This window comes from Lathyrus oleraceus, unplaced genomic scaffold (assembly GCF_024323335.1).
Source record: "Lathyrus oleraceus cultivar Zhongwan6 unplaced genomic scaffold, CAAS_Psat_ZW6_1.0 chrUn0036, whole genome shotgun sequence".
Classification (NCBI taxonomy): domain Eukaryota; kingdom Viridiplantae; phylum Streptophyta; class Magnoliopsida; order Fabales; family Fabaceae; genus Lathyrus; species Lathyrus oleraceus.
This window is the reverse complement of record NW_026112427.1, coordinates 59185-69048: the sequence shown is the minus strand read 5'-3', so window position 1 is coordinate 69048 and position 9864 is coordinate 59185.

Below are 9864 nucleotides of genomic sequence, written 5' to 3'. Positions count from 1 at the left end.
TTTCAGCTGCCATGGAAGAGTGAAGCTTGGACAGTTGGAGTTCTTGCTCGATTCTTCCTTCAATCTCCATGAACAGAACTTGCAAACTACCTGCAAATGAAGAATTGACACACAAAATCCACAAGCATGGGCGAAATCTTGATGAATTTGGTGAAAAGTGTTTATGTGAAAATGGAGAAAAGTGAGAGAAATTTCTTGAGTTTTCTGTTATGGATCTGAAAAAATGATTAGTAGTTAGTGAATACAGTTGCAATTATCTATTTATACCAAGGCTTAATCACAAAATTAATTAAGATTAGCAAAATTGGAGAATTAGTGTAATGTGCAATTTCACCACTTTTGGCCAAAATGCCCTTTCTCAAACCAGCTGATTTTTCTGTCCAAACTTGGTTCCAACAGGTCACAAATGACATTTAGAAAGTGTTGCAAAAAGCCTCATGCCAAAATTCCAAGTATTTCTCAAATTGGACCATTTTGCCCTTGGATTTTAATTAGTGCACTTCAAAAATGACCTTTTTATGTGAAGGCCTTTGGCAAAATGTGATGATGGATTATGAAAGTACATATCAAATGTGGTTTGCTCAAAGAAGAACCATCCAATTTGGACATTCCATATGCAAGTTATGCCACTTTGAATTCAGGCATTTTCTGAAATTGATCTGACCATATCTTGCTAACCACACATGGGAATTTCAAGTTCTTGGACTTTTTGGAATTGTGAGAACAAGATCTTCAACTTTCATGTTGGACAAAATTTGATTTGAAGCTTGTATGATGATGTAATTTTGGGGAGAAAAACTTTCCATTTTGGGCAGGTGAGAATTACAGGTCATTTCCATTTTGGGAAACTTTTTGTCTGACTTCAAATTCTTCAACTTTGATCTTTGAAATGCCAAGTGAGGCTCATATGGACATGAATGAGATCTTTCCAACCATCTCACACCTTCCAATTCCTGATTAAATGCACAGTTGACCACAGTTGACTTTTGTTGACTTTTCTAGGATTTTGGATGACTGGGCCATGTTCTGATGAATTCCAAGCCTCTTTCACATGAGATCTTGATCCAAAATGATATCACAAGTTATATGAACTCATCATGAATGATCATGGTGCCCAAATTCTTCAAGAATGGTCACCATCTAGCTCAATGGCTGATTTTGACTGTTTGACTGATGATTGCTTCAGCTGCAAGCAACAAGGTTATATGACAATATTTTTGTACATTTGGTTAGTGAACATATGAAAAGCAATGATACACAAATGCAATACATGCTTGGTGATCAAGAACCACACTCACAAGGTGACCCACCCACTAAGAGGGAAGCTAGGGTATGCAATGGTCCTTGAGGCCATGATGTGAGATGTTATGGGCCATGAGGGATCTTAGGGCCAAAATTGGGGTCTTACAGATGCCCCTATTTAAGGTCATTCTAGCCGGAGAAGTGAAGTTTAGAAATCTTCATATCGACGCGGTAGAATGGGCTTAAATAACAGTAATGAGACAAATTTTGGTCCCTAAGAGACCTCATGATGCAGATGTATGCATGCAAAAAGACAAATTCTATGGGGAATATATGGTTCACACAGAAGGAAAGACGATCCATCGGAGTAATACACTCACCAGGTACAGAGACTCTAACAAGACTCTTATGGGGATAATAAAGGAAAAAGAATGCGTGAGCAGGACACAACTTCAGGTTATGGAAAACAAAACTGTCACGACGAGCGCGAGACACGACTCTGATTAGGATAACAGAAATCAGACTGGAGACCTTACTGGGGAAGTAAAGGACTCAAACCGGGGAAAGAAGCAATTCCAAAGGAAAACACCCTCGTTGGGAAGACTCAAGCTGACTCGCAAAATGCATGTACTGGGAAGAACACCAATACAGCAACACGAAATAGAAACTCAACTCCGCTGGGGAAATCTAGAAAAGACTTTCCAGGGGAAGCCAAAGGATGAGATGTTACCGGTATAAGGGTAACAAATCGGGAAGAATGAATATCTAAGACCGGTTATAAGGGTGAGAGATATCAATCAACCAAACATCTGAGAAAGACCTGAAAAAGGTACATAAACTCAGGAAATCTGACTCCACAGGGGACCAAGGTCATAATAGGGAGCAGAAAGGAGGGAACACCAGAGATACCGAGGTATATAATAGGTGACCGACCGAAACGTGAATTGGTATATCTGCCAAAACACTCATCATCCGAAAGGAGGGCTTGAAAAAGCAAATCGAACTTACAGGATGGACATTCGAATCCACTAAGGGAAAACGAATCTTACTCAACTGGGGACACAAACCCAAAGAGTGCATGAGATATAATGTCCATTACCGGCAGACCGTGGATAAGGATACTCGCATGAGACATATTATCTATTACCGTCAGAACGTAGATAATAAACTCGCATGGTAAGAAACACCAGAGATACCGAAGCATATAATAGGTGATCTACCGAAGACGTGAATTGGTATATATGCCAAAACACACATCCGAAACACAACTGGTTAAAGGATAGATATTCGATCCTACAAAGAATACGAATCTTGCTCAGTTGGGGAAAATCAACAAGGATTCCAACTAAAGAGCGCATGAGAAATATTATTCATTACCGGCAGACCGTGAATAACATACTCGAAAGGAAAAGACACCAGGGATACCGAAGTATATAATAGGTGACTAACCAAAGAGAGAGACAATCGATACCAAGCATCCGGGTAAACGAAAGACAACTCAAAGGATAAATTGCAAGCATCCAGCAATTATCCAACAACAAAGAATATTCGACTCCGCAAAGGGAAATAACGAATCTTACTCGACTAGGGAAACACAAAAGTTTCAACTGAAGAGTGCATGAGATATATTATTCATTACCGTCAGAACGTGAATAATATGCTCGCATGGAAGATTATCCACAACCGGTTACTGGGTTAATAAAGGATGAATCGACCGAAAGGAAAGGCATCGGGATACCAACTAGGCATATAAAGATGACCAATCAAAAGAAGCAATCATTACCAAGCAAACGGGTAAATGAGAGACGATCCGCTGGGGGTAAATTGCAAGCATCCGACAATTATCCGCAGGGACTAGCTGGGGATGTATTGAGAATCAATCAATAATCCGGGGAACAACTCACTAGCAACCGGTGAAAAGACCCACTGGCGACTTCAAAAGGATAACATTGCAAGCATACGGCAATGATCCTGAAGATTACTGGGGATATAAGTGCTTACTCAAGAGCAACTACCCAGAAGAAAGGAGGAATATCAACATCGAATATTGAATAAAGATAACCACAAAGAGATTAGGGTTTACATCTACCGAATACGGGGCAGAAGACCGAAAATCTGGCTGAGGACACAAGAGGTTAACACTACCGGCTACTGGGTAGAACCAAAGACTCAGCTGGGATAAAATTGCAAGCAACCGGCAATTATCCACCTGTACCACAAGGTACAAAACTCCGATGGGGAGAACAAAATCACAACATGGGATTTACAACTACCGAATACGGGGTAGAAGACCACAAACTCAACTGGGGATAAAAATCACCACAGGGAGATACCAACTCTGTTAGGGATGAAATCACAACAACAGAAAATTCACCAATAGTCAGATCGAACCACAAAGGGTTACCTCTTCTAGGGGGAAAGATATAGGACTCACAACTACCGAATACGGGGTAGAAGCCATACTCTGATGGGAATAACCACAAATTAGGGTTTACATCTACCGAATACGGGGTAGAAAACCAAAAACTCTGCGTGGAGATAGAATAAATCACGAATCCGCACGAGAAACCAAAAATGAGGTTTATAACAAACCACAAACTCTGTTGGAGAGTAAGAAAATAGGATTTACGACTACCCACTACTAGGCAGAAAACCAACAACTCTTGCCGAGGAATAAAAGGTATATAACCACCAATTCCGTCAAAAGGCAAGGAAAACCAGGACTTACAACTACCGGTATCAGGGTAGAGGCCAATCGACTCTTGCTGAGGAATAAAAGGTATATAACCACAAATCCTGCCAAGAGGAAAGGGAACAATAGGACTTACAACTACCGGTATAAGGGTAGAGGCCCGAAAACTCCGCTGGGGAACAACCCACTGGGAAGCACAAGATATTTGACAAAACGCCAATTCGGGAATATTCCGAAAAGACAGACTGAATCAATACACGTCCTATGAGGGTATAACTCAATAGGGACATCCATCCCAATATATATGTTGGGAGGAAACGGAAGAAACCATCATCCACGAGGAAGTATCTCAGTGGGGGACTGCAGAATGGAAGACAGACTTTTTCTGCTTACGGGGTTGACTCTATATTGAGAGATTTAAAACCCGACATCCGCTTGGGAAGATCTTTTAGAGAGATCTATGAAACCCATAGCAGGAAACAAAACAAACAAGAGATATATGGCAAAATGCAACATGAATATCTGAATGTTTCATGAATACGCATGAATATGTGTTTCTATGTTTGATGAATGCTGACAAAACAGACATATCTAACACAACAGTCTAGGAATCAAACGCCCGGTATTATACTTCCAGGGGAAAAACCAGCTGGAAAGCCAATCTGCGGAGATCTAACATGCTATAAAGCAAAGATCCGCGGGTACTGCTGGGGAGCAGCGGATCGGAGATATCAGGATACACCAAATCTCTGAGTAATGAATCAGCGAAAGTCCCATTTAGGGCACAGAAAGTCACAACGGGAGAACAGCCACCAAGACGAATCTGTCGGGAACAAGAGAAAATCTCAAAAATATCTGCAGGGGTCCCAGCATCAATTGAGAAACAAAAATCACAGCAACTTCCAACAAATCTGGGGAACAACCCACTGCAGGAGGACAACACCATCCAAGTAGAATATAACTGCATAAGCAATTCTACTGGGGAAAACCGCCGGCTACTCACTCGGGGAACGACCCACTGAAGGAGTAAACACCACGCAAGTAGATTCTGCAACAAACCACTCTACTTGGGGGGAACATGCATCTGAAGGATCACATCAGTAGACTCTGCAATAAAATCCGCTCTACTGAGGATCAAGAACAATCAGGAAATCAATCCAATCTCTGGATGACAGAGCCGTCAACCGACCATACTGGGGATTGGAGGTTCAACAGGCGATGTTGCCATAACAACCATTCCGCAGACAATGTCGAGGAGAGATGGATGAAAATACTGGAATATCAACCCAATCAGCCACTGAGTAGGAAAATAAATCCTGCTCTGCTGAGGGGAAACAACACTCTGATGGAGAGAAATCAACAACTCTACCGGCAACTGCACTGGAGAGGGTAACAACGACCTGCTCGCGACTACGATGGGGATATCAATAACCACTCTACTCGCGACTGCGCTGAGGAGGATAGATGAAGCACGGGGATGTCAACCCACTGACTGAATCTTCCAAAAATAACATCTATGCTGGAGAGAAATTGTTGCTGGAGAAAACTGAGTCTTCAACAATCATTTTACTTGCGATTATGCTGGGGAACAACCCCACCAACAACCATACTTGAGGAACAACCCCAACAAAGATCTGGAGAAAGGGATACAACCAAACCAGGAATATGAACAAACGTCTTACCTGTTGGGAATCATACCACCCTCGGGAGAGCACTGAAACATCCTCAGGTACCCTTTCAACATTGTGAATATTCACTTTGTTTAAAACAACAATTTTGAAAAATTCGATTTGTTTAAAACAATGACATTTTATCAATTAAATCATGCAAAACATTTGTCGTATTGAAACAAATAAGAGTGCAAATAAATCGGATAAAAAGCTCAAATTTATTTGATGGAATAGTAGCCTGCAAATGGCAAGACTCCATAGATCTGTACAAAATTGAAATCAGTGATATATATTGGAAGAGGGCTACATTGAACATAATGATCCTTTCTCTACCAATTTGAATCTCGATGCATTCGAAGCTTCAGTTGACTACGAATCGAGAATCCCTGATGAAAAGATGGCTGGTGACCAGAAAGTCTTGTCAGGATGCAGTTACTTGCCAAATCCCTAACTTTTGCCTAGATTGCCCCAGGGTGAGGTACTCAATCTAGCGGGATGCAAATATGCTTTTTTCAAAGTCTCTAACTTTTGCCTGGATTACCCTTGCGGATTCTCCATCGAGACGCTCATTTTTGCCTAAGCCGCCCTTTCGGGTTTTCAACTTAGCGAGCTATTCTGTTTTTCATTTGCATATACTTTTTTTCTTTAGGCAAAGTATCTCTTGACTGCATCTGAATTCACAGGACGAGTGAAATCCTCCCCATCCATTGTTGTAAGCATCAAAGCACCGCCTGAAAAGGCTCTCTTAACAACATATGGACCCTCGTAGTTTGGAGTCCACTTGCCCCTGGAATCGGGCACGAAAGACAAAACTTTCTTGAGCACAAGGTCACCTTCTCGGAACACACGAGGCTTGACCTTCTTGTCGAATGCTTTCTTCATTCTCTGCTGATATAACTGACCATGACACATGGCAGTTAGTCGCTTCTCTTCAATCAGATTCAATTGGTCATAACGACTCTGAACCCGTTCAGCATCAGTCAACTAGGCTTCCATCAAGACTCTCATTGATGGGATCTCCACCTCTACTGGGAGAACAGCTTCCATGCCGTAAACAAGAGAAAAAGGGGTTGCCCCTGTTGAAGTGCGTACAGACGTACGATATCCATGCAAAGCAAATGGCAGCATCTCATGCCAATCTTTGTACGTGACAGACATCTTTTGGATAATCTTCTTGATATTCTTATTAGCAGCTTCAACAGCCCCATTCATCTTGGGTCTGTAAGGAAAGGAATTATGGTGTGCAATCTTAAATTCAGCGCACAACTCATCCATCATCTTGTTATTCAGATTAGATCCATTATCAGTAATGATTCTCTCTGGCACACCATAACGGCAAATCAGCTGGTTCTTGATAAACTTCACAACCACCTGTCTGGTCACGTTCGCATACGAAGTGGCTTCAACCCATTTGGTGAAGTAATCAATTGCTACGAGAATAAACCTGTGTCCGTTGGACGCTTTCGGCTCAATCATGCCGATTCCCCACATAGAGAAAGGCCATGGTGATGAAATCGCATTCAGAAGTGTCGGAGGAATATGAATCTTATCCGCATAAATTTGACATTTGTGGCATTTCTTCACATATTTGCAACAGTCAGACTCCATTGTCAGCCAGTAGTAGCCTGCTCTCAACATCTTCTTAGCCATAGCATGTCCATTGGAATGAGTACCAAATGAACCCTCATGGACCTCAGTCATCAACAGGTTTGCTTCGTGTCTATCCACGCATCTGAGCAAAACCATGTCAAAATTTCTTTTATACAGCACTTCACCACTGAGGTAGAAACTGCCTGACAACCTTCTCAAAGTTTTCCTATCTTTCACAGATGCCCCAGGCGGGTAGACCTGGTTCTGGAGGAAGTTCTTGATATCAAAATACCAAGGCTTGTCATCATTCACTTCTTCAACTGCAAATATGTGAGCTGGTCTATCCAAGCGCATCACGGCAATGTTGGGCACTTCATTCCAATATTTCACAACAATCATGGAAGCAAGCGTAGCAAGAGCATCTGCCATCCGATTATCCTCTCGAGGAATATGATGAAAGTCAACTTCTGTAAAGAAAGTTGAAATCCTTCTTGCGTAATCTCTGTATGGAATGAGACTTGGCTGATTCGTCTCCCATTCACCCTTGATCTGATTAACAACTAGGGCCGAATCACCAAACACATCAAGATGTTTGATTCTCAAATCAATACATTCTTCAAGTCCCATGATACAGGCTTCGTACTCTGCCATATTATTCGTGCATTTGAAAGTTAGCCTTGCTGTAAACGGAATGTGGGTACCTTGAGGAGTAACAATCACTGCCCCAATTCCATTTCCATACTGATTCACAGCGCCATCAAACACCATCGTCCATCTGGAACCAGGTTCCGGACCTTCATCAAGCGTAGGCTCATCGCAATCTTTCATCTTCAAATACAGAATTTCTTCGTCAGGGAAGTCATACTGAACGGACTGATGATCTTCAATCGGCTGGTGCGCTAAATGGTCAGCCAAGATACTACCTTTGATAGCTTTCTGAGCTCGATACTCAATATCATACTCAGACAACAACATCTGCCAACGGGCAATCCTCCCAGTTAAAGCAGGCTTCTCGAAGATATACTTAATTGGATCCATTCTGGATATCAACCAAGTTGTATGATTTATCATGTACTGGCGCAAACGCTTGGCAGCCCAAGCCAAAGCACAGCACGTCTTCTCAAGCATTGAGTACCGAGACTCACAATCAGTAAATTTCTTACTGAGGTAGTAGATAGCAAATTCTTTCTTCCCTGATTCATCTTGCTGACCGAGTACACAACCCATCGAGTCTTCAAGGACAGTCAAATACATAATCATAGGTCTTCCTTCCACAGGCGGAGACAAGATCGGAGGTTCAGACAGATATTCTTTGATACTGTCGAAAGCTCTCTGGCAATCCTCGGTCCAATCATGAGACTGATCTTTCCGGAGGAGCTTGAATATTGGCGCACATGTGGCAGTCATGTGGGATATAAATCTGGAAATGTAATTCAAGCGGCCAAGAAAACCTCGGACTTGCTTCTTAGTTTTGGGTGCAGGCATTTCTTGTATCGCTTTGACCTTTGCAGGATCAACCTCAATACCTCTTTCACTTACCACAAAACCCAACAATTTGCCGGAACGGACTCCAAACGTACATTTGTTCGGATTCAGGCGAAGTCTAAACTTCCTCAGACGCTGAAAAAGCCTCAACAAATGCTCAACATGTTCAACTTCCGTTCTGGACTTAGCAATCATATCAGCAACATAGACCTCTATCTCCTTGTGCATCATATCATGAAACAAGGTAGTCATAGCTCGTTGATACGTGGCTCCGGCGTTCTTCAAACCGAAGGGCATCACTCGATAATAGAATGTTCCCCAAGGTGTGATGAATGTTGTCTTCTCCATATCTTCTGGTGCCATCTTGATTTGATTATATCCGGAAAATCCGTCCATAAAGGAAAAGACTTTGAATTTAGCTGTGTTATCTACCAACATATCAATATGCGGTAGAGGAAAATCATCTTTCGGACTAGCTTTATTCGAATCTCTGTAATCAACGCACATACGGACTTTTCCGTCCTTCTTAGGAACAGGCACAATATTGGCCACCCATTGAGGATATACAGAAGTCACCAGAAACCCCGCATCAATTTGCTTCTGAACTTCCTCTTTGATCTTCACTGCCATATCTGGATGGGTTCTTCTGAGCTTCTGCTTCACAGGCACGCACTCAGGCTTCAAAGGCAGGAAATGTTGCACAATATCTGTATCTAAACCCGGCATGTCTTCATATGACCAAGCAAAGATATCGGAATATTCTCGTAGCAACTCAATTAAATCCTTCTTGACAGACTCTTCAAGAAGTGCCCCAATCTTCACCAGACAAACACAATCCTCAGACCCCAAGTTGACTGTTTCCAAATCTTCTAGGTGCGGCTGAATGACCTTCTCTTCGTGCTCAAGGAGACGGGTAATCTCATCAGGAATTCCTTCAACATCATCTTCCTCTGCCTCGAATACAGGGGATTCAAAGTTGGGAGATGGCGTTGGATCATTATGTTCAATGGGTTTTAGAATCAACCTGCATAATGATTTTGGTTAATGAAAAACTTTAGAATTTAAACAAGCAAATCATTATGCAGATGAAAAAATGTTTGCTTTTATTCTTGTTTTTATGGGTTTTTTGTGATCACTGATTTCATGCAAAAGCGAAAAGTGAAAACAAAGGGAAAAACAAATGTT